Genomic DNA, 26,520 nt, shown 5'->3' with positions numbered 1-26,520 from the left:
CAAAAGACCTTTACTCCAAGAACTATAAAACACTGATGAAAGAAACTGAAGACAGCACAAACAGATGGAAAGATGTACCATGTTCTTGGATTGGAAGAATTAATATTGTTAAAATGACCATACTACCCAAGGCAAGCTACAGATTCAATGCAATCCCTATCAAATTACCAATGGCATTTTTCACAGAACTAAAACAAAAAATTTTTTAATTTGTGTGGAAACACAAAAGACCCCAAATAGCCAAAGCAATCTTGAGAAAGAAGAACCGAGCTGGAGGAATCAGGCTCCAAGACTTCAGACTATACTACAAAGCTACAGTAATCAGGACAGTATGGTATTGGCACAAAAACAGACGTATAGATCAGTGGAACAGGATAGAAAGCCCAGAAATAAATCCACATACTTATGGTCAATTAGTCTATGACAAAGAAGGCAAGAATACACAATTGAGAAAAGATAGTCTCTTCAGTAAGTGATGCTGGGAAAACTGGACAGCTACATATAAAAAATGAAATTAGAACATTCTCTAACACCATAATCAAAAATAAACTCAAAATGGATCAAAGACCTAAATGTAAGACCAGATACTGTTTTCCTTCGTTTTTAAAAATCACTTTTTAAGTTGTTTCTTTTCAAAGATATTCTCAGGCTTCTACAAAACAGTGACGAATTTTTATCTGTTTTTCCTACATCTCACACCACAACAAGTATACCATACTACTGAAAATCAGCAGATGTTACTGACTGACTAAAATTTGGACATTTATCTTTAGCTTGGGAGTTAAGCAGACAAAATGAAACAATGGTTTTCCTTCCTTTATCTAATCCTTCCACACTGGATAAATTAAAGTGGTGGGAGTTGACTTATAAATGCAGAGTTCTAGGGACTCACAAAGGCTGCATAAATGACCAGTGAGATCTCTCAATTTTCATATAGTTCCTTCTTTGAAGGGTATGGAACATTTGCTCACCCAAAGCCCTTTCCAGCACTGAGAAATAGCAAGTCACAAGTCTAATAAAATACAAGCCAATTATTTATTTTATTTTATTTTACTGAAGTACAGTTGATTTACAATGTTGTGTTAATTTCTGCGGTACAGCAAAATGATTCAGTCATATATATACGTACACTCTTTTTGATATTCTTTTCCATTATGGTTTATCACAGGATATTGAATATAGTTCCCTGTGCTATACAGTAGGACCTTGTTGTTTATCCATTCTATATATGATAGTTTGCATCTGCTAACTCCAAACTCCCAATCCATCCCTCCCCCAACCCCCTCCACCATGGTAACCACAAATCTGTTCTCTATGTCTATGAGTCTGTTTCTGTTTCATAAATAAGTTCACTTGTGTCATATTTTAGTTTCCGCATATAAGTGATATCATGTGATATTTGTCTTTCTCTTTCTGACTTACTTCACTTAATATGATAATCTCTAGGTCCATCAATGTTGCTGCAAATGGCATTATTTCATTCTTTTTTGTGGCTGAGTAGTATTCCACATCTTTATCCACTCCTCTGTTGATGGACATTTAGGTTGCTTCCATGTCCTGACTATTGTGAATAGTGCTGCTGTGAACATAGGGGTGCATGGATCTTTTTGAATTGTAGTTTTGTCCAGATATATGCCCAGGAGTAGGATCACTAGATCATATGGCAACTCTATTTTTAGTTTTTTTGAGGAATCTCCATACTGTTCTCCATAGTGGCTGCACCAACTTACATTCCCACCAACAGTGTAGGAGGGTTCCCTTTTCTCCACACCAACTCCAGCATTTGTTATTTGTAGACCTTTTAATGATAGCCATTCTGACGGGCGTGAGGTGGTGTCTCATTGTAGTTTTGATTTGCAATTCTCTAATAATTAGTGATGTTGAGCATCTTTTCCTGTACCTGTCGGCCATCTGCATGTCTGAATCTTTTAGTTCCAAACTCAGGTAGAAAAGAGGCATTCCATTTATTGGGCCCACCAAATACCACAAAGTCTATGGGAACCAAGCTGGTGAGAGTTTTCAGTGACAGACTTTCCTTAAAATTGCTGCTCTTTTTTGCTATTGATCTGTATAAGCTATATTTTGGAAATTAATCTCTTGTGAATCGCATCATTTGCAAATATTTTCACCCAGTCTGTAGGTCATCTTTTTGTTTTGTTTACGTTTTCCTTTGCTGTGAAAAAGCTTGTAAGTTTGATTAGGACCCATTTCTTTATTTTTGCTTTTATTTCTATTGCCTTGGGAGACTGACCTAAGAAAACATTGGTACAACTTATGTCAGAGAATGTTTTGCTTATGTTCTCTTCTAGGAGTTTTATGGTGTCATGTCTTATATTTAAGTCTTTAAGCCATTTTGAGTTAATTTTTGTGTATGGTGTGAGGGTGTGTTCTAACTTCATTGATTTACATGCAGCTGTCCAGCTTTCCCAACACCACTTGCTAAAGAGACTATCTTTTTCCTATTGTATATTCTTGCCTCCTTTGTTGAAGATTAATTGACGTAAGTGTGTGGATTTATTTCTCGGCTCTCTATTCTATTCCATTTATCCATATGTCTGTCTTTGTGCCAATACCACACTGTTTTGATTACTGTAGCTTTGTAGTATTGTCTGAAGTCTGGGAGGCGTTATTCCTCGTGCTTTGTTCTTTTTCCTCAGGATTGCTTTGGCAGTTCTGGATCTTTTATGGTTCCATATACATTTTAGGACTATTTGTTCTATTTCTGTGAAAAATGTCATGGGTAATTTGATAGGGATCACATTAAATCTGTAGACTGCTTTGGGTAGTATGGCCATTTTAGCAATACTAATTCTTCCAATCCAAGAGCATGGGATATCTTCCCATTTCTTTGAATCATCTTCAATTTCCTTTGTTAATGTTTTATAGTTCTCAGCATATAAGTCTTTCACCTCCTTGGTCAGGTTTATGCCTAAGTATTTTTTTATGTGATTTTAAAATGTATTGTTTTTTACGTTCTCTTTCTGATATTTCATTGTTAGTGTAAAGAAATGCATCTGATTTCTGTATGTTAATCTTGTATCCCATTACCTTGCTGAATTTGTTTATCAGTCCTAGTAGTTTTTGTGTGAAGTCTTTAGGGTTTTCTATATGTAGTATCATGTCATCTGCATATAATGACAATTTTACCTCTTCCCTCACAACTTGGATACCTTTTATTTCTTTTTCTTGCCTGATTGCTGTGGCTAGGATATCCAATACATGTTGAATAGAAGTGGTGAGAGTGGGCATCCTGGTCTTGTTCCAGATTCTAGCAGGAAGGCTTTTGGTTTTTCACCATTGAGTATTATATTGGCTGTGGGTTTGTCATAAATAGCTTTTATTATGTTGAGATATGTTCCCTCTATACCCACTTTGGCAAGCATTTTTTTCATGAATGGATGTTGAATTTTATCAAAGGCTTTTTTCTGCATCTATTGAGATGATCATGTATGTGGTTTTTGTCTTTTCTTTTGTTGATGTGGTGTAACATATTGATTTGCATATGTTGAACCATCATTGTGAACTTGGGATGAATCCAACTTGGTTGTGGTATACAATATTTTTTATGTGTTGTTGGATTCAGTTTGCTAATATTTTGTTGAGAATTTTTACATCTACATTCATCAAAGATAATGGCCTGTAGTTTTCTTTTTTGGGGGTGTCTTTGTCTGGTTTTGGTATCAGGGTGATGGTGGCTTCATAGAATGTCTTTGGGAGTGTTCCCTCCTCTTCAGAAGCGTGGTCCTAGACTTTTTAAAATACAAGCCAATTTTGATCAAGTTGTATCCTTCACAGAATACAACTCAAGATAAATTAGATCTGTACCTTCTTTCTTACTTATGACAGCCTTAGGAGAAATACAGCACCCTATGAACCCCCTGACTCAATTTATATAGAGTGAGTTGCTAAGGCTTCTAAATAACTGAAAACCTCACTAGATTTGTGAAGGTGCACAATGGAATCATTGTTAATCTCTTCTTCATGCACTGGAATACATTTAGAGATGATTTTTTAGAAATGAATGGAACAAAAGTGAAAATATGAGCGTTGCACTCGAGGCCTTGGTTCAGTGACTACATCTTATGACAGAAAAAAAAATAACTTGTCAAGGGAGACCTAGAGTGAGAGACTGTGTTCCTGTCATGGGAGCTGGGAAGAGCAAGCCTATGTGGGTGTGTGTTCGGACCACATATGTCATTCCTTACTAATGTTTACATCACGAAAAACACTCTGTTTCTTTACCTAAATAACCTTCCATCTAATGTAACCCTTACTTAACTGGAGAAAGCAATAAGTCCTTACAGACTTTAGGCCAAATCCCAAGGCGAATTTTGTGCCAGAATCAGCTAAGTGTTTGAGGGAAAACACTAAGTGTAATGGTGATGTAATGGCCTTCTCCCCCAAATATATTTGGATCTCAATGTTCTTCTCTAGGAGAGCCTCAGATGCACTTAAATATAAAGATGGGATTGTATATTATAATATTTGACCTAAACAACATAATGTACTTTTCTGTACCTGTCACAGAAAAGGAGAAGAAAGTTGACATGATCCACCACAGGCCTGCCACCCAGAGAAGTCTGCCTAGCTCCAAGAAATCTTCAAGTCTTGCTTTACTTGCTATGGAAAAGTGAGAGAGCAAGAAAAAGTGAAAAGGAACAACAGAAAACACCATGCAGAGCAAGAGCGTTATGCTTCCAGTTCTACTTTAGAGGAAGAAAAGGATTTTGGGGAGAAAATAGGAATTTTATTTTCATAGAGCAGTTAAATGGTTTCTGAGTATTTTACAGCACATACTATTTTTCTATCTTGGTTTGAGTTCCCCTCACCAGTGCAGACCTTGAAATAAGGATTCCAGTGCAAGTAGTCCGTTGGGAAATGATCCCAGTAAGCACTGGTAGGGAAGTGGGCACATGCAACACCAAAGGAAATCAATAAAATCTACACTGTCAAGTCTTCTCAATTAGACGGTGGGCTATTTAGGTAAAGAGACTGAGTAATCTTCATGTTGTTGACATTAGAAAATGATAAAATATATGCTCTAATTTATTAACTGGCATGTTTAAATATATTGTATGTATCGTGCATTCAACATTTAATGGGCAGTTCACCTGTGTCAGAACCTGTTCTAGACCTCAGGTCTAAAAATTCTTTGGCCAACAGCAATGTCAGAAACCCTGATGCAATTATCCTAGAACATGGCATTCTTCCTAGACAGTGACCACCACCTGAAGGCCATTCTACCATCTAAGACACTAATCACAGACCAACTTGCATATCTCAACCTAGAGCAGTCCCAGCTTAACACACGTATCCCCCTTTATTGCCTCAAGATATAACCCACCCTCACCTGTCTTCCACCAAAGGAAAACAGCATTGGTAATAGTCCTTCAGGACCTCTCAAATTTTTCTCTTCTGTGGCCTTGACTAATAAAAATAGCAGCAACCATTTATTGAGAAGTTGCCACTGAAATACTGTTAAAAGCACCTATACGCATTAACTCATTCAATCCTAGCAATAATGTCTACAAGGCAAGAATGTTATTATTCTCATTTTACAGATGGGTAACTCGGGCAAAGACAGGTTACATAACCAGCCCAAAGTCTCCCAGCTAGTTTCAGAGCTGGGATTTGAAGCCAGGCAATCTGGTTCTAGAACATATTTCTTAACGTCTAAGTTGTTGGAAACACTGCTGTTTTATTTCCAGCTGCCATATTGACAGTGGTTTAATTCTAAATCTAAACTTCAGCATACATGAAAAACAAAATACAGAAAAATCTCAGTAACTGTGAAGAGGATTGGGCTGAATCAAAAGATTGCATTTGAGACTATTAATTGCTTTCTTCTGATTTATAAAGAATAGGTTAAGTTCTTTCAATTGCATAAAATGAATGAAACTGGCTAGTAAATAGAAATCCTTAGGAGATCTGTTTTAAGGACCAGATAAGAATGATTTATGCCCACTTTCACTTATATACCTATATTTATAGACATTACAACTACTGTATCCATGGATGAAAAAGATGTTTTGGATGCCACGGGCACACAAAGATGGGCACAAGGTGGCCCATTGTGTAACAAGAGGAAGGTTACATTGAAGTAGCAACACCTGTTTTTCGTTGGGCCATCCATTATGGAGAAAATCCAAATCTCTGCTTTTTATCAAGTTCCTTTTGAAACCCCATAGTCAGCTAGGCAAATAACCAGCAGCGACCAATCTAAATATGGGGTATGCTGCCAGGTCCCAGGCTAAGCTCAGCTTTCTACCATCTCCTCTATTAGAAAGAGCTTTGGATATAAGCAAGAGGGGCTTCAAATCATGGTTTCACCACTTATTGGATCTGTGTCTGTTTTCTTATCTTTGAAATGGGGATAATGATAAGACTGGCCTTATAGTGTTAGTGTGAAGATTAAGTGAGCTGGTAAGGATAAAGCATTCAAAGCAGTGCCTGGCACATGGCATGTGCCCAGTAAGTGGTAATGTTTAATGACTGTCATTATGTAACACTGATAGAGTGGTCAAATGTCCAAGCTCTAAAATCAGACTGTCTGGGGTGTAATCACGGGTCTGCCACTTTCTATGTTAGGTAATTTACTTAAACTCATTGAGCCTCAGTTTCTGAACCTCAGTTTCCTCACCTGAAAAATAAGTTTTATGCTAGTGATTATAAAGGTGAAAGAAGAAAGACATAGGTGAATTGACTAATATAATACCTGGCACCATAAAGGTGCCATTTTTTCCCAATTTTAGTTTCTTGTCTCCCTTCACCTCAACATGGCAATTATATTTGGCCATCTACCCTCACACCTCTCACTCCCAAATTCAGTAAAATGGATACATACTTCTGGGGCATTTGCAGGACTGATATGGAACAATTTGGGGAGTGAATATCTTAGACCAGTGGATGGATTTCCAAATTCTACCATAGAGAAACAATGTTGCATAGTGCGAAAAGCACTGACTCAGGGACCACACAGTCTGGATTTCTATCTTGGCTCTGTTACTATATAACCATGAACAAGTTATTTAATCTGTGCCTCAGCTTTTTCAACTGTAAAATGGGGATAAAAAATAATACCTACAAGGATCATAAGAGACTACTATTAACAATCATATGCCAACAGATTGGATAGTCTAGAAGAAATGGATAAATTCCTGGGAATATACACCTTGCCAAGACTGAATCAGGAAGGAATAGAAACATGAATAGACCAATAACAGGTAAGGAAATTGAATCAGTATTCAACATCCTCTAAACACAGAAAATTCCAGCACCAGATGGTTTCATTGGTAAATTCTACCAAACATTTAAATAAGAATTAACACCAATCCTTCTCAAACTCTTCCCAAAAATTAAAGAGGAGGGACTCTCTCAAACTCATTTTACGAGGCCAGTATTACCCTGATACCAAAACCAAATAAGGATAATACAAGAAAAGAAAACTACAGACCAATAACCCTGATGAATAGAGATGCAAAAATTCTCAACAAAATAGTATCAAACCGAGTTCAACAGCACATTGAAAGGATCATACGTATGATCAAGTGGGATTTACCCTTGGGATGCAAGAATGGTTTGACATATGAAAATCAATAAATATGATAAACCACATTAATAGAATAAAAGATAAAAATCACATGACCATCTTAGTAGATGCAGAAAAATTACTTGTTAAAATACAACGTCTTTTCATGATAAAAACTCTCAACAAATTGAATATGGAAGGAATATACCTTAAAATAAAGGCCATATATGACAAGCCCACTGCTGACATCATACTCAATGGTGAAAGGTTGAAAGCTTTTCCTTCGGCATCAGGAACAAGACAAGAGTGCCCACCCTCACCTCTCTTATTCAACATAGTACTAAAAGTTCTAGCTAGAGAAGTCAATCCGATAAAAGAAAAAATAGGTATCCAAATTGGAAAGAAAGAAGTAAAATTGTCTTCAGTCTTCATTTGTAGATGATATATTATATAGAGAAAAATTTAAAGACTCAATCGAAAAACTGTTAGAACTGATCAATGAATTCGGTAAAGTTACAGGATAGAAAAAATCGACATACAGAAATCAGTTGCATTTATATACACTAACAATGAAATACCTGAAAATGAAATAAAGAAAATAATTTCATTTACAACAGCAACAAAATCAATAAAACTGTTAGGAATAAATTTAACAAGGAGATGAAAGATCTGTACACTGAAAACTTTAAGACTCTGATGAAAGAAATTGAAGAAGACACAAACAATAGATATCCCATGTTCACGAATCAGAAGAATGAATATTGTTAGAATGTCCATACTACCCAAAGCCATCTATAGATTCAAGGCAATCACTATCAAAATTCCAATGGCATTTTTCACAAAAAAGGAAAAACATCCTAAAATTTGTATGGAACCACAAATGACCCTGTATAGCTGAAGTAACCCTGGGAAAGAAGAAAAAAGCATCACACTTCCTGATTTCAAACTATACTACAAAGTTTAGTAATCAAAACAGTATTGTACTGACCTAAAAATAGACATATAGGTTAATAGAACAGAATCAAGAGCCCAGAAATAATCCTCCCCGTTTACAGTCAACTAATATTTGACAAGAAAGCCAAGAATACTCAATGGGGAAAGGATAGTCTCTTCAATAAATGGTGCTCGGAAAAGTGGATAACCACATGCATAAAAATGAAATTGGACTCTTACTCTATACCACTCACAAAAATTAACTTGAAATGCATTACAGACTTAAATGTAAGACCTGAAACTGTAAAACTCTTAGAATAAAATATGGGGAAAAGCTCTCTGACATAGGTCTTGGCAATGATTTTTTGGATGTGATAGCGAAAAGCACAAGTAACAAAGGTGAAAATAAATGTGTGACGACATTAAACCTGAAAGTTTCTGCACAGCAAAAGAAACAATCAGCAAGATGAAAAGGCAACTTCCCGAACGGGAGAAAATATTTGCAAACCATATGTCATATAAGGGGTTAATATCCAAAATATATAAAGAACTTATACAACTCAAAACAACAAAATCTGATTTTTTTAAATGGGCAAAGGAATTGAATAGACATTTTCCCAAAGACATAAAAATGTTCAATAGACAGATGAAAAGGTGCTCAACATCACTAATCATCAGGGAAATGCAAATCAAAACCATGATGAGATATCACCTAACACCTGTTAGAATGACTGTCATCAAAAAGACAAGAGATGACAATTGTTTAGGAGGATATGGAGAAAAGGGAACCCTTGTGCACCATTGGTGGGAATCTAAATTGGTACTATGGAAAACAGTATGGAGGTTTCTCAAAAAATTAAAAATAGAACTGCCATATGATCCAGCAATTCCACTTCTGGTATACATCCAAAGGAAATGAAAACAGGATATCAAAGAGATATCTGCACCTCCCTATTTATTGCAGCATTATTCATAATAGTCAAGATATGGGGGGAAAAAACCTGTATCCATTAACAGATGAATGGATAAAGAAGATATGATATGTGATGGACTATTATTCAGCCAGGAGAAGAAATGAAATTCTGCCATTTGTGATAACATGGATAGTTCTTGAGGGCATTATGCTAAGTGAAATAAGTCAGACAGAGAAAGACAAATACTGTATGATATCACTCATATGTGGAATATTAAAGAGCCAAACTCGTAGAAACAGAGTAGAATGGTGGTACCATGAGCTTAGGTTTGGGGGAAATGGGGAGAGGTTCAACAAAGGGTACAAACTTCTAGTTATAAGATAAATAAGTTCCGGAAATTTAATGCACAGCGTTGTGATTACAGATAACACTACTGTACTATATACTTGGAAGTTGCTAAGAGAATAGATCTTAAATGTTCTCACCACAAAAAAGAAATGGTAATTACATGATGTGATGGAGGTGTTAGCTAATCCTAAGTTGGTATGATTATGTCGCAATATATAAATGTATTGAATCAGGAAGTTGTATACCCTAAAGTTACACAATGTTATACGTCAATTATATCTCAACAAAGCTGGAAAAAATAAAGAATTGGCAAAGCGAATAAACAAACCCTACATCACAGAGTTGTTGTAAGGTAAGGATTAAATAAGTTAATACATGTGAAACAATTAGTACAACACTTGGAACACACTAAATGTTAGCCATTGTTATTACTTTAGAATAGGCTGTGACACTGACTATTATGAAATAAAAGTCATTGTGATTGGCTGATTCACAGACTGTAAACCTGTGTATGATTCACACATGGTTATCTGCCATCCAAAGGTATTCTGTGGCTAAAGCCATTATGAATTAGGTCCTGCAGAATGGCAAGGGAGGACAGAACTAAGGTAAAATACTACTGTGAAAAGAGATTGGATTTTTTGCCAAAAGATCCAAATTTGAGGCCCAGTCTGTTGCCTAGTAGTCGTGCAGCCTTGTTAAACTCACTTACCTTCACCAAGTCTTAATTTATCCAACTAAAAAATGGGCACTAAAAGTCCTATGTTACAAGCCTTTTGTGAAGACCGTAATAGAAATTGAAGAAACATGCTTGGCAAATTATTAAGTACTATGCAAATAAAATGTCTTTTTCTCATCACAGTTGTTGCTATTGTAGTTGCTATTTTACAAATATGCATGTCCACATTCTGCTCAATTGTAAAATGGGCTTTTGCCTTGGGGCTTTGTAGGACCATCTGCTTAGATCTGGAAGGTCGGGGATCTGGACCTGGGGTGGTCAGAACTGATTGAAACTCCAAGGCCCCTGATTGAACTTGGTGCCAGTGTCCTAATAATTGCACTCGCACTTAAACTTGGGTGGTTGTGAATATAGGTAGGGTCACTAATCAACCAGGTGGCTACCCACTGCCCGGAACGTGGGCAATTAAGTACAAGGGCCATTTTCATCCAGAGGGTTTGCTATTTCATAGCCAATTACCCAGGCAGCTTCACCCCACTTTGAACTTTGTGGGAAGTAAGGGCAGCATATGCATCTGCAGCCTCAATAGCTTCCCTGTAGCTCCTGCCATCAACCCTATTCATCTCTTTCTAAAGGAGCGTCAGCATCCACCTGCCTTTCAGTATTTAACTCCTTCATTTAGAAAGAAGCAGCAGGAAATTTGAACCAAGAGCTATTTTTATCTTTATAATGGCAAAAGCAATTTTAACACTATATCCACGTCGTAATCTGCATTTCTGCAATCTGCTATATTTTAAAATATCAAAATCAAGAATGAATGCATTCTTCTCAGACATTCACATGGCTCTCTAATGCAATTTTTTCCTAATTAGAATGGTGATCAGTTAAGAGTAAGACGTTTAATGTTCTTAAGTCCCTAAAGCAAATGGAAATTTTACTGAAGGCCAGTTGTACTCAGCTTTACCAAAGAAAATGCAGCTTTATGGTATGAGCTTATTTGTAAAGAGACTTTATTATTAAAATGCACCAATTAGGCCTATGGCATTAAAGGAGTCCTGAGGTAGAGGCTTATGCATGTATATGCTCATCCAAAGACACACAGGGACAGGGACGGACACACACACACACACACACACACACACACACACACACACACACACGAGACGGTTAGCTAGTGGTTCATCTCTCTGTCCCCAGCCCACCTCCTAAGGTGCTGATTCTGCAAGGGAAGAGGGAGGGGTGTGGAGTAAGTGTGTAAATAACATGTGTTCTCTATTCCTATTGGTGGAATTGGAACTCTCTGATCACCCCTGCACTGTGACTCCTCAGTCCCTTCCCTTATACTTTTTAATACACTGAATCCTTCCCGTATACTTAAAGCAAAGAGAGCCCTACCTCTCTATCCCCCCATCACTATTCTTAAGAGTAGCCTTCCCAGGCCCTTTGCAGACTAGAAATGGCTCTCAAAAGAGACAAGCCAACTTGAAGAAGATAGAATAACAGCCCCCCCCCCACCTCAGCCCCAACTTCAAAGCCTAGTTCTAGGCATCTCTTCCTTGACAGCTCTCCTGCCTACTTCCTGTAGCACTGATGACCTATACAAGAACTTCTCTAACTTTACTTTGTAAGCAAGTTACTAGAGGATCTAATTAAAAGGCAGGCTCTGATTCAGTAGTTCTGGACTGAGAGTTTTGTATTTCTGTTGGGCTCCCTGTTGGTGGAAATGCTGCTGATATACAGACCACATTTTTAAGAGTACAAGTCTATACCATACAATTAAATAATCCTAATCTCTTTTACCTCTCCATATAGGTTATAAAGCCTCTGAGGGCAGGAATCCTATCTTATAGCTCTTGTATAGATGCTTACAATGATGAGCTCATAATTGGGGCCACTTAGATGCTTCTGGATTAACTGATTGATTAATTGCTGTAACAAGGGCTTTGAAGTCAGACAACCGGGGTTGAAATCCTAGTGCTGCTCCTTATAAGCTATGGATTATTAGAAAGAGAATTTAATATGATCAAATCATTTTATAAATGTCAGCTAAAAATTATAAGGGAGAAAAACACATTTTAAAAAATATGTATGTTTCTGAAAATGTCTGTTTGAATGCTTTTTCTTGCTCTCTACTATGTTCCAGGACTTTCTTTAACTCATTTATATGTTATCTTTCTTCCATTTCATAAGGCAACTTTAGTGGAAAGATTCCTGAAATTTCTAGGAAAGAAAACCTAGGCTCCCAGTTCTGTTGTTATTACCCAGGAGACATTGACCTCTCTAAGCTTCAGCTCTCTTGTTTGTAAAAGAGAATTGATGGTAACATCCACCTTGCCAATCACCTGTATGTGAACACGCTTTATAAACTCTAAAGCACTATATACATGTAAGGGTTGATATCTGGTTTTAGTGCTGTTATTTATCTATAGACATCTATTTTCTTTGTTTTTCAATCTATCTATTTTCTGTCCTAGAATCTGGGTTTGTAATACACAGAATATGAATTTATAAATTCTGGTATTTATCCTCATATCTTTTTGGAACATAAAGTCTCTTTGCAAGCATTCATAGTCTTTTGCCACTCTGCTATTATCTCCATTGTAAAGAGAGGTAAAATAAGACAGAGTATGTAAATGTAATTTGCTAATTTTATCCAGCAAGTTACAGGCAGGTTTGTAAAGAAAACACTTTTTTTTAGTTAGAAAAATGACACATAAAAATACCTTCTTCAAAGCCAGAAGCAAGTTGCTCTTTTAAAAATTACATTAAATTGTAAAATATTATCTGAAAAAAAATGACAGAGAAATACTGTTTTAATACATAGATATGAAAAAAAATTTTTTTTCATGAAACCTCAACCACAGCAGCTCAGATTTTAGGTCAAAATTATTACCACATAAGTCTACCATCCAGTGTTTCAATGTTCTTTTCAGTATAACCAAATGCTGTCATCAGAAAAAGGAGTTGAATAAGTTCCTGGGACTTATAATGGGATCTGACCAGCACTTTCACCAGAATCATCCCTCTCAAAAGTCTAAAGCAATTGCCAAAGATTCAAGCTGAGTTTAGGTACTGATACTATGCTCACTGCTCTTTTAAGAAAACTCAGCTCAAAAGTAGCTCATAAGAGGGCTTCCCTGGTGGCGCAGTGGTTGAGAGTCCGCCTGCCGATGCAGGGGACACGGGTTCGTGCCCCGGTCCGGGAAGATCCCACATGCCGTGGAGCGGCTGGGCCCGTGAGCCATGGCCGTTGAGCCTGCGCGGCCGGAGCCTGTGCTCCACAACGGGAGAGGCCACAACAGTGAGAGGCCTGCGTACCACAAAAAAAAAAAGTAGCTCATAAGAGAGTGTACTCCAAGATTATCTTTGTCTATATGCTAAAATTTTTGTAGTTTTCTTACTAGATGTAATTTTATGCTGAAATGAAAATAGCATTCTTTATTTGGACAATTGTAAACATTTTCTTAGACCCTAAAAATCATTAGTCAGTGATTTACCTCTGATCTGGAATTGAAAATGTCATAAATACCAATATAGTTGGGAAAACACATTTTCTTTTTATTTTTGTTTTTCTCTTTCAGAGCCAAAAAATCATAGAAGAGCATCTGGTGACAGTGGAAGTCCCTATAATTTTCTGCCAGTCTAGATTTTGAAAGAAATTCATAGCTGCCCATATTAAGACAGGTCTGTGGGTGTAGGATCTGACTGTCTTCAGTGATGAGGAAGAAAGATAGTAAAGGTGGCATAGATTATAGACAATCTAATTTTAGGCAATAAAGCTTTAGTCTAACCTGCCATCCTTTAGAAAGAATGAATCCATCCTCCCATGTTTACAGCCCTCCGAAGCATCCCAGATTGGTGCTTTAACCCTTTCTTCCTACACCCTGGTTTAGTTCAGGTGCCCTGGGAAATAGAGGCTAGAATTTGTATGCAGAAGATTTATTGGAGGTGTGCTCTCAGGAGCAATACCTGTAAGGGGGTGAGAGAAATAGGACTGGCAGGAGGAGAAGTATGATGCGTTTGTAACAGAGGTCTCAGCTGATCCCAAAGGTGGCTCTTGAGTTAGGATGGCCCTTCAGGCTTGTTCTGAGCTAAGGCAAGTGGGTCCTGTCTTTGTAGGGCTGCATCAGCCACCCATTGGATGCAAGCTGCTGGGTGGAGGGAGACGCATAATTTTGGTCAATGTTGCTCCTTTTGATGAAAGAAAATTCATCATTTGATGAAGGGAAATTCCCAGAGTACAGAGACTCCTCAACACCCCATCCCAGCTGGGGTAGTGAGTCCTTTAGTCATTGTATTAGTTACACAACATTAGTCTGGTCTACAGAGCATATTAGTTATACAGCGTGGCATAGCAAATTACTCCAAATCTTAGTGGCTTGAAACAATAATAACCACTTATTATCTCTCAGGTATTCTTTATGGGTCAGGAATTAGAGCATAGCAAGTCCTGAGGCCAAGGGTGGAAGAGTCAAAGGCTGAGTACAAGAATCATGTGAAAAACTGCTTACTTGCTTGTCTGGTTGCCGATGTTAGTTTTTGCTAGGGGCCTAGCTGAGACTGCTTGAACACAATACCCACAGGTGGCCTCTCCACGTAGCCTGGGATGACTGGTGACAGAGGCTGGCTGATGTCAACCAGATGAGTCATTCTGCGTACCTGGTTGCTTGGTACCTCTTCTGGGAAGGATGCTCTGTGGTGAGCATTGATATACAATTTAAAGATCTTCACACATTGTGCCCAATCCTGAAAGTTCATCCACTTGCCTCTTCCCCGGACTTCCCCATCCTTGATCTTCTAATCTTTCTAGGACCCTGACCAACTAGCGTAGCCATTTGTTAGAGTCCACGAAGCTGTGTATATTCTTGCATACGGCTACTTCTCTTCGCACAAAATGGATGAACAGATGCACTGTGCGAAGTTGTATTCAGTGGGAAGATCTCCCCTCAGTGTTATCTTTCAGGGCCACCCCTGTGTGGGGCTGTAGTGCAGCAGCAGTCCATTTTCAGCTTGCATCCACATACTGAAACAAACCAATATGAACCTCCCACCCCGCCCCACTTCATTAGCTTGTCATAAGGAACTCCCCCTACCCAATGTGGTGGCCGTAGGTGTGAACTGAAAGGCAACAGTGTGGGTTGGACCAACAGCTCACGTAGTTTATTTGCCCTTGTTCATGCCCAATCCAGATGTGCTATGTCCAGATTAAGATGGATTGCTATTGGGCCTCTCCAACCTTATGACTTGTTGGGTTTGACAGAATCCAACTCGCGATAGGCAGCTCTGTCCGGTTGGTCACTTTAATATTTCATGACCAGATACTCTATGTGAATTCTCTGCTCCCTTCTTTGTGGTAAGGGAGGAAAGATGCAGCAATTTGTTTACTTTGAAGGGGATGTCCCTGCATGGCCCAGACCAACGAACTCCTGAAAACTTTACTGATATAGTAGGACCGTGAATCTTCATAGTGTTTACCTTCCACACTCTAGAGTCGAAGTGTTCTACCAAGACATCCAATATGCTTCCCACCTGTTACCCATCTTTTCTGTTTTAATGTCATTGACAGATTGGACCAATGTGATATTCTGCAGGACCTCCAAATGGTCCCAGTTTCTTCATAGTACATTATAACAGAGGATAAGAGGGTTAACACAGCCCTGAGCAAGACTGCAAATTTGTACCACTGTCTGTCCCAGGTTCACAAAAATGTGAACTGCTTTTGATCCTCCTTCCTGATAGGAATGAAAAATAATGCATTTGCCATATCAGTGATCACATACCATGTACCTGAAACTCTGTTAACATGCTCTAGTAAAGTTATCTAGACCAGCAGCTGTAATCCACTGTCATCCTTCAGCATCTGTTTGATTTTGTAGGGGCCAGACTGGTAAATTAATGAGGATACGATGAGGACTACCATCCATGCATCTTTCAGGTTTTTAAGATGGCACTAATCTACCATTCCCCCGGGATGCAATTTTATTTTTGATTTACTGCCTTGACTGGGGATAGGGGAGGGAGAGAGTGATTCAGAGGCTTGTGCTCGGACCTTCCACTATGATAGCTCTTACTCCACAGGACAAGGACCCAATGTTGGGGCTCTTCCCAAGTATATACCAAGTACGTCCATTCTAATTATACATTTGTGGAAAGCGGGAATGACCAACAGGTGAATCCATGGATAGAGTGGACCTACTATGTGCTAAACCTGGCTTAGGACTCCATTTAGTACCTGGATCACATACACTCTCACTCTAACAGAGAAGCCATGATGACACTTCTAGTATCCAGGTATCAATGTCAACTGATCATAATAATCCTCAAAATACTTGGGTATTCCCTTTTCCCAAGTGTACAGTCACTCAAATAGGTTGTCTCAAGTCCCTCTTGGGAAGGACTAGAGGAAACATTACAGGGTTTTCTGCTTGCCTTAGTGCTGGACAGGAAAACAGGCTTAAGGCTGGAAACTGGGTAAAGGATAATGATGTTTTTATTGGGGAAGCTGCCCTTTCTGAACATCCACTTTTGATTTTTTTGAGGGGGCTTGTAAAATTAAGAAAAAATCTTGTTGGATTCCTAGCTATCCTGCTCCTCAGAACACCATGTTCTATTAACCATCACCTTAGCTCTCTGCAGGTCAGGACCCCTTGGCTGCCACTCTGACCTTGCTGTTCATTGCAGTAATTGCATCCACCTTGCTCCTGATAGTAAATCACTGACATCTGGCCTCTATTATTTCCAGATCCTAACATCACCTTCGCTATCAAGTATAACTCAATTTTATTACAGCATTTCCTACTGTCAGCCCTGGTCTGCATAGGACACCCAGTAAGCTTCTCAATAATAGTGCCCCTCTTACCAGCCCATTCTTTATTGCTTTGGTAAATGGAGTGCCCTCTGTCTTCCTGCAGAAAATATTTGACGGGTGGGTTTTCTGGTTTTGCAGTATGTTCCCTTTCCCCGGCATGACCAATTCTGGAGACTCCTGGTTCCTTCCTCTACCATCTTCCATGCAATTTCTGGCCTGTTTTATTCCATTCTGTGTGGATGATCACATTTACCAAGCTTCAAAGAATCATCCTAGCAGTATGTTAGCACTATCTCCCAGGGTCTTGAGTAACAGCAACAAACTCTCATTTATTCAACTTTATGTTTTGTTCCTCTCGATCCAGGACACTTAGGATCCAGCCCCACATATACTGGCTCCTGTTAATATATGTTGCCTAGGTCCTACAGCTCCTTTGGTATACAGTCCCTTTTCTCTCTTAAGAGGCCCAGAACTTCCCCAACTGGGTAAGGTATTTAATTTTAGTCATGGATCTGGTGGCCAGAAGGGGGGTTAGGGGTAGATTCTGAGAGTGGAGTACAGGTTTTCCTGCAAGGCAGAAATATCTGTAACATATTCCAGCAAGGGGAGAGCACCAGACTTTATCAAGGAGGAAGAGCCCACTTCTACAGGCATAGAGAGTTTGGGGGAATCTTGGAAGGTAAGAATTTAGAGTGCATTGACCCAGGTGCCCTTATTCCATGCCTCAGAGTCCCACTTCTTCCCAACAGTACCCTGGCCTTGGCATAGCTGATATGCTAGGGTTGAGAATTCAACCTTATCTGGAGATCTGAGATCCTTATAATTAAGTCCTGGGCTTGATCCTCAGCTTTTTCTGCCTTGCAGCTGAAAGAGATGAGTATCTCTTTATATGTTGCCAAGGATATCTGGTGTTCACACTCCACCTTAAGTCGGCTACTAGTCCTTATTAGCTTTTCATTGTCTTTGTCAAAGGCATCAATAACATCCAGAAAAAGCCATCCAATTCCATAGTCCTTTATAATTAATACTTCACTAAAACACTCAAATGCACAAGATTTGCTCTTACCAGTGTGTTCACTTCCTCTGGTATTACATCCCAGTTCAGCACTGATAAAAGTCTAAACATTTTCACAGCTATGAAATGCCAAAAACTGTTAGTATTCCATCTACCACCAGTGAAATGGTTCTCATTCTGTGCTTGCTGATGGATAATCCATTGCCAAAATCTAAAATTTTAGAGTTTTCTTCCTAGAACCCGCTCTTAAGTCAAATTCCTTGGGAAACATACTCTGTGATGGATATCTGTATAAAGGAGTTCTAGAGGAAAGTTCTCTCAGAAATAACACCTCTAGGAGAATTAGGGAAGCAGGACTGGACACAGGAAGGATTTAAACTACCATACAGTTACAAGAGAGGTTTCAGCCAATCCTTCAGGGAGTTATACAGTTGGAATGGCTCTTCAAAGTTGTCATTAACTGAGGCAAGAGGACTAATCCCTACATCAGCCAGTCACTAGATATGGGCTGCTCTCCAGAGGAGAGGGATGGTGTAATGCTGGATAAGGTGGTTCCCTTCAGATGAGGCCAGATCCTGGAGAGGGACTCAGCTATGAGTCATTAGTAGCCAACACTCCTAGAAGTCTAGGGGATGAGTGCCTCAGTACTAAATGGGGAATTGGGGTGGCACATCACAAAATCCACTACAGTCCCCCTTCTCCTTGGGTCATGGGGGTGGCGATATGGAATTATGACAAAGGAGTAGCAAATATGGTGCTTACTCTCATAGTACATGATTGCCCAATATCTTCAAGCTAGCCATGTTTCTCTTTAGAACTTGACAGATGAGGTATGAAAGAGCGTACTGGGGGAATCTCCCTAGGAAACTTATCACTCCTTAGGGAGGATTTCAGTCAAGGTGGGTGGAATACTCAAAGCTTTTGGCATGCCATAGCGGTGAAGTTTTTAAGACTTTTATCAGTGGTGAGTTTCAACTGCACTTTTCCTCTGGCTATTCCTGGTACATTTCACTAATACAGAAGGAAACGCTCACCTTGATATAAAAACATATCCATATCCATTATTCATATCATTTGTTAACTTAATTTCCTTTCTTCATCAATTCTATATGTGACAGGACCTCCTACATAGCATTCATTCATTCATTCAATAATACTGATTGCACACCTACATGTACTATGCATGAGAAACTGTTCTAAGTGCTAGAAACGCAGTAATTAACAAGGTAGAGAGTCTCTGTCTTCACGGAAAGCAAATTCTAGAAGAGGGTTTGCGAAGACAATAAATAAGGAGTAAATAAGCAAGAAAATTTCAAATACTTATCAGTGATGTAATGACAATAAAACAGTAACACAAAAACAACTAACTTACTTTTAATATTTGTAAAGTTAATATAGATAGGGCATTCAAAGCAGGCTTTTCTGAGATGATTCTTGAGCTGAGACCCACATGATGAGAAGGATTTAGTCATGTGAAGATCTATGCAGAATTTCATTTGAGCTGAGAGCAGAGTGAAGTGAGCAAGCAAGACATGAGAAAGTCAGTGGACAGTTAGTTTCAGACAGATAGACATCAGAATAACCGATAAAAAGGGCCTGAGTTAGGAACGAGCTTGGCATGTTTGAGAATCAAAAAGAAGACCAGCGTGGCTGGAGCTTAGCGAACACAAGGGAAAACCATAGAAAATGGGATTGAAGACTAGGCACTGGGCAGATTACATACAGCCCTGGAGGTCACAGTAAATAATTTTTATCTAAGGACAACGGTAAGACAATAGAAAATTTGGAGCACTGGAGTAACATAATCTATGTCATGTTTTAAAAGAATTTCTCTGGGAGCTGTGTATAAAATAGACTATATAAGGTTAAGAATAGAAACAGGAATGCTACCATTGTAACAAAAAGAATAAAATACCTAGGAATAAACGTACCTAAAGAGGCAAAAGACCTGTATGCAGAAAACTATAAGACACTGGTGAAAGAAATTCAAGATGATAAAAACAGATGGAGAGATATACTATGTCTTTGGACTGGAAGAATCAACATTGAGAAAATGAATATATTACCCAAAGCACTCTACACATTCAGTGCAATCCCTATCAAATTACCAATGGCATTTTTCACAGGACTAGAACAAAAAATTTCACAATTTGTATGGAAACACAAAAGACGCCGAATAGTCAAAGCAATCTTGAGAAAGAAAAACATAGCTGGAGGAATCAGGCTCCTGGACTTCAGACTATCCTACAAAGCTACAGTGATCAAGACAGTACGGTACTGGCATAGAAACACAAATATATATCAATGAAACAGGATAGAAAGTCCAGAGATAAACCCACGCACATACGGTCACCTTATTTTTGATAAAGGAGGCAAGAATATACAATGGAGAAAAGACAGCCTCTTCAATAAGTGGTGCTGTGCAGGATACAAAGCCCAGAGATAAACCCACGCACATACGGTCACCTTATCTTTGATAGAGGTGGCAAGAATATACAGTGGAGAAAAGACAGCCACTTCAGTAAGTGGTGCTGGGAAAACTGGACAGCTACATGTAAAAGAATGAAACTAGAACACTCCCTAACACCATACACAAAAATAAACTCAAGATAGATTAAAGACCTAAATGTAAGGCCAGACACTATCAAACTCTTAGAGGAAAACATAGGCAGAACACTCTATGACATGAATCACAGCAAGATCCTTTTTGACCCACCTCCTAGAGAAATGGAAATAAGAACAAAAATAAACAAATGGGACCTAATGAAACTTAAAAGCTTTTGCACAGCAAACGAAACCATAAACAAGACAAAAAGATAAACCTCAGAATGGGAGAAAATATTTACAAACGAATCAACTGACAAAGGATTAATCTCTAAAATTTATAAGCAGCACACATGCAGCTCAATATCAAAAAAACAAACAACCCAATCCAAAAATGGGCAGAACACCTAAATAGATATTTCTCCAAAGAAGATATACTGATTGCCAACAAACACATGAAAGGATGCTCAACATCATTAATCATTAGAGAAATGCAAATCAAAACTACAATGAGGTATCACCTCACACCAGTCAGAATGGCTATCATCAAAAAATCTACAAACAATAAATGCTGGAGAGGGTGTGGAGAAAAGGGAACCCTCTTGCACTGTTGGTGGGAATGTAAATTGATACAGCCAACTATGGAGAACAGTATGGAGGTTCCTTAAAAATCTAAAAATAGAATTACCGTATGACCCAGCAATCCCACGACTGGGCATATACCCTGAGAAAACCATAATTCAAAAAGTCATGTACCAAAATGTTCATTGCAGCTCTAATTACAATAGCCAAGACATGGAAGCAACCTAAGTGTTCATCAACAGATGAATGGATAAAGAAGATGTGGCACATATATACAATGGAATATTACTCAGCCATAAAAAGAAATGAAATTGAGTTATTTGTAGTGAGGTGGATGGACCTAGAGTCTGTCATACAGAGTGAAGTAAGTCAGAAAGAGAAATAAAATAAAGTATGCTAACACATATATATGGAATCTTAAAAAAAAAAGGTTCTGAAGAACCTAGCGGCAGGACGGGAATAAAGACACAGACCTACTAGAGAATGGACTTGAGGATATGGGGAGGGGGAAGGGTAAGCTGGGACAAAGTGAGAGAGTGGCATGGACATATATACACTACCAAACGTAAAATAGATAGCTAGTGGGAAGCAGCCGCATAGCACTGGGAGATCAGCTCGGTGCTTTGTGACCACCTAGAGGGGGTGGGATCGGGAGGGTGGGAGGAAGGGAGACACAAGAAGGAAGAGATATGGGGACATATGTATATGTATAACTGATTCACTTTCTTGTAAAACAGAAACTACCACACCATTGTAAACCAAATATACTCCAATAAAGATGTTAAAAAAGGAAAAAATAAGTGGTGCTGGGAAAACTGGACACCTACATGTAAAAGAATGAAATTTAAAAATTCTCTAACACCATACACAAAAATAAACTCAAAATGGATTAAAGACCTAAATGTAAGGCCAGAAACTATAAAACTCTTAGAGGAAAACATAGGCAGAACACTCTATGACATAAATCACAGCAAGATCCTTTTTGACGCACCTCCTAGAGAAATGGAAATAAAAACAAAACTAAACAAATAGGACCTAATGAAACAAAAGCTGTTGCACAGCAAAGGAAACCATAAATAAGACGAAAAGACAACCCTCAGAATGGAAGAACGTATTTGCAAACGAAGCAATGGACAAAGGATTAATCTTGAAAATTTACAAGCAGCTCACACAGCTCAATATCAAAAAAACAAACAACCCAATCAAAAAATGGGCGGAAGACCTAAATAGACATTTCTACAAAGAAGACATACAGATGGCCAACAAACACATGAAAAGATGTTCAACATCACTAGTTATTAGAGAAATGCAAATCAAAACTACAACGAGGCATCACCTCACACCAGTTAGAATGCCATCAACAGAAAATCTACAAACAATAAATGCTAGAGAGGGTGTGGAGAAATGGGAACTCTGTGCACTGTTGGTGAGAATGTAAATTGATACAGCCACTATGGAGAACAATATGATTTGGACAATAAGTTGGTTGGAGGAAGAGATTACTGAGGGACAACTCAGGAAGGTTTCAGTTCTAAAAGGGAAATGTGTGTGTGTGTGTGTGTGTGTGTGTGTGTGTGTGTGTGTGTGTGAGAGAGAGAGAGAGAGAGACAGACAGACAGAGACACAGAGTGAGGGAGAGAGTATGTGTGTGTTGAATGAGAGAGTACAGAAATATGAAAATATAGGGAGCAATTTCTCTTTTCAAGATGATCTTATTGAGGTGATTTGGTTCAAGATGGCAGAGTAGAAGGATGTGCTCTCACCCCCTCGTGCAAGAGCACAGGCATCACAACTAACTGCTGAACAATAATCAACAAGAAGACACTGGAACTCACCAAAAAAGATACCCCACATCCAAAGACAAAGGAGAAGCCACAGTGAGATGGTAGGAAGGGTACAGTCATAATAAAATCAAATCCCATAACTGCTGGGTGGGTGACTCAAAAACTGGAGAACACTTATACCACAGAAGTCCACCCACTGGAGTGAAGGTTCTGAGCCCCACATCAGCATTCTAACCTGGGGGTCCAGCAATGGGAGGAGGAATTCCTAGAGAATCAGACTTTGAAGGCTAGAGGGATTTGACTATAGGATGTCGACAGGTCTGGGGGAAAGAGAGACTCCACTCTAGGAGGGCACACACAAAGTAGTGTGCATATCAGGACCCAGGGGAAGGAGCAATGACCCCACAGGAGAGTGAACCAGACCTACCTGCTAGTGTTGGAGGGTTTCCTGCGGGGGGGGGGGGGGGGGGTGGCTGTGTCTCACCATGACAACAAGGAAACTGGCAGCAGAAGTTCTGGGAAGTACTCCTTGGTGTGAGCCCTCCCAGAGTCTGTCAGTAGCCCGACCAAAGAGCTCGGGTAGGCTCCAGTACCGGGTCACCTCAGGCCAAACAACCAACAGGGGGAGAACCCAGCCCCACAGACAAGTGGATTAAAGTTTTACTGAGCTCTGCCCACCAGAGCAACAGCCAACTCTACCAACCACCAGTCCCTCCCATCAGGAAACTTCCACAAGCCTCTTAGATAGCCTCATACACCAGAGAGCAGAGAGCACAAGCAAGAAGAACTACAATCCTACAGCCTGTGGAACAAAAACCACATTTACAGAAGGATAGACAAGACGAAAAGGCAGAGGGCTATATACCAGATGAAGGAACAAGATAAAACCCCAGAAAAACAACTAAATGAAGTGGAGATAGGCAACCTTCCAGAAAAAGAATTCAGAATAATGATAGTGAAGATGATTCAGGAGCTTGTAAAAAGAATGGAGGCAAATATGGAGAAGATGCAAGAAATGTTTAACAAAGACCTAGAAGAATTAAAGAACAAACAGAGATGAACAATACAATAACTGAAATGAAAAATACACTAGAAGGAATCAATAGCACAATAAATGAGGCAGAAGAATGGATAAGTGACCTGGAACACAGAATGGTGGAATTCACTGCTGCGGAACACAATAAAGAAAAAGAAATTAAAAGAAATGAAGACAGCCTAAGAGACCTCTGGAACAACATTAAATGCAATAACATTCGCATTATACAGGTCCCAGAAGGAGAAGAGAGAGAGAAAGGACCTGAGAAAATATTTGAAGAGATTATAGCCGAAAACTTCCCTAACGTGGGAAAGGAAATAGCTACCCAAGTCGAGGAAGCTCAGAGTCCCAGGCAGGATAAACCCAAGGAGAAACACGCAGAGACACAAAGTAATCAAATTGACAAAAATTGAAGACAAAGAAAAATTATTGAAAGTAGCAAGGGAAAAACAACAAGTAACATACAAGGAAACTCCCATAAGGTTAACAGCTGATTTCTCAGCAGAAACTCTACAAGCCAGAAGGGAGTGGCATGCCATATTTAAAGTGATGAAAGGGAGGAACCTACAACCAAGATTACTCTACCTGGCAAGGATCTCATTCAGATTCGACAGAGAAATCAAAAGCTTTACAGACAAGCAAAAGCTAAGAGAATTCAGCACCACCAAACCAGCTCTACAACAAATGCTAAAGGAACTTCTCTAAGTGGGAAACACAAGAGAAGTAAAGGACCTACAAAAACAAACCCAAAACAATTAAGAATATGGTAATAGGAACATACATATCAATAATTACCTTAAACGTGAATGGATTAAATGCTCCAACCAAAAGACACAGGCTCACTGAATGGATACAAAAACAAGACCCATATATATGCTGTCTAAAAGAGATACACTTCAGACCTAGGGACACGTACAGACTGAAAATGAGGGGATGGAAAAAGATATTCCATGCAAATGGAAATCAAAAGAAAGCTGGAGGGGCTTCCCTGGTGGCGCAGTGGTTGAGAGTCTGCCTGCCGATGCAGGGGACATGGGTTCGTGCCCCGGTCTGGGAAGATCCCACATGCCGCGGAGCAACTAGGCCCGTGAGCCATGGCCCACTGAGCCTGCGCGTCCGGAGCCTGTGCTCCGCAACAGGAGAGGCCACAACAGTGAGAGGCCCACGTACCGCAAAAAAAAAAAAAAAAAAAAAAAAAGAAAGCTGGAGTAGCAATACTCATATCAGATAAAATAGACTTTAAAATAAAGAATGTTACAAGAGACAAGAAAGGATACTACATAATGATCAAGGGATCAATCCAAGAAGAAGATATAAAAAATATAAATATATATGCACCCAACACAGGAGCACCTCAATACATAAGGCGACTGCTAACAGCTATAAAAGAGGAAATTGACAGTGACACAATAATGGTCAGGGACTTTTTTTTTTTTTTTTGTGGTATGCAGGCCTCTCACTGCTGTGGTCTCTCCCATTGCTGAGCACAAGCTCCATGGCTCACTGACCCAGCCACTCCATGGCATGTGGGATCCTCCCAGACCGGGGCATGAACCCATGTCCCCTGCATCGGCATGCGGACTCTCAACCACTGCGCCACAAGGGAAGCCCTGGTCAGGGACTTTAAACACCTCATTTACACCAATGAACAGATCACCCAGACAGAAAATTAATAAGGAAACACAAGCTTTAAATGACACAGTAGACCAGATAGACTTAATTGATATTTACAGGACATTCCATTCAAAAACAGCAGATTACACTTTCTTCTCAGGTGCGCACAGTACATTTTCCAGTATAGATCATCTTGTATCACAAATCAAGCCTCAGTAAATTTAAGAAAATTGAAATCATATCAAGCATCTTTTCTGACCACAACACTGTGAGATTAGAAATCAATTACAGGGAAAAAAACCCATAAAAAACACAAACACATGGAGGCTAAACAATACGTTACTAAATAACCAAGAGATCACTGAAGAAATCAAAGACGAAATCAAAAAATACCTAGACCAATGAAAATGAAAACATGACGATCCAAAACCTATGGGATGCAGCAAAAGCAGTTCTGAGAGGGAAGTTTATAACAATACAATCCTACCTCAAGAAACAAACATCTCAAATAAACAATCTAACCATACACCTAAAGGAACTAGAGAAAGAAGAACAAACAAAACTGAAAGTTAGCAGAAGGAAAGAAATCATAAAGATCAGAGCAGAAATACATGAAATAGAAACAAAGGAAATAATAGCAAAGATCAATAAAACTAAAAGCTGGTTCTCTGAGAAGATAAACAAAATTGATAAACATTTAGCCAGACTCATGGAGAAAAAGAGGAAGAGGATTCA

This window comes from Phocoena phocoena, chromosome X (assembly GCF_963924675.1).
Source record: "Phocoena phocoena chromosome X, mPhoPho1.1, whole genome shotgun sequence".
In the NCBI taxonomy this organism is placed as follows: domain Eukaryota; kingdom Metazoa; phylum Chordata; class Mammalia; order Artiodactyla; family Phocoenidae; genus Phocoena; species Phocoena phocoena.
Note: the sequence above shows the minus strand (reverse complement) of the source record.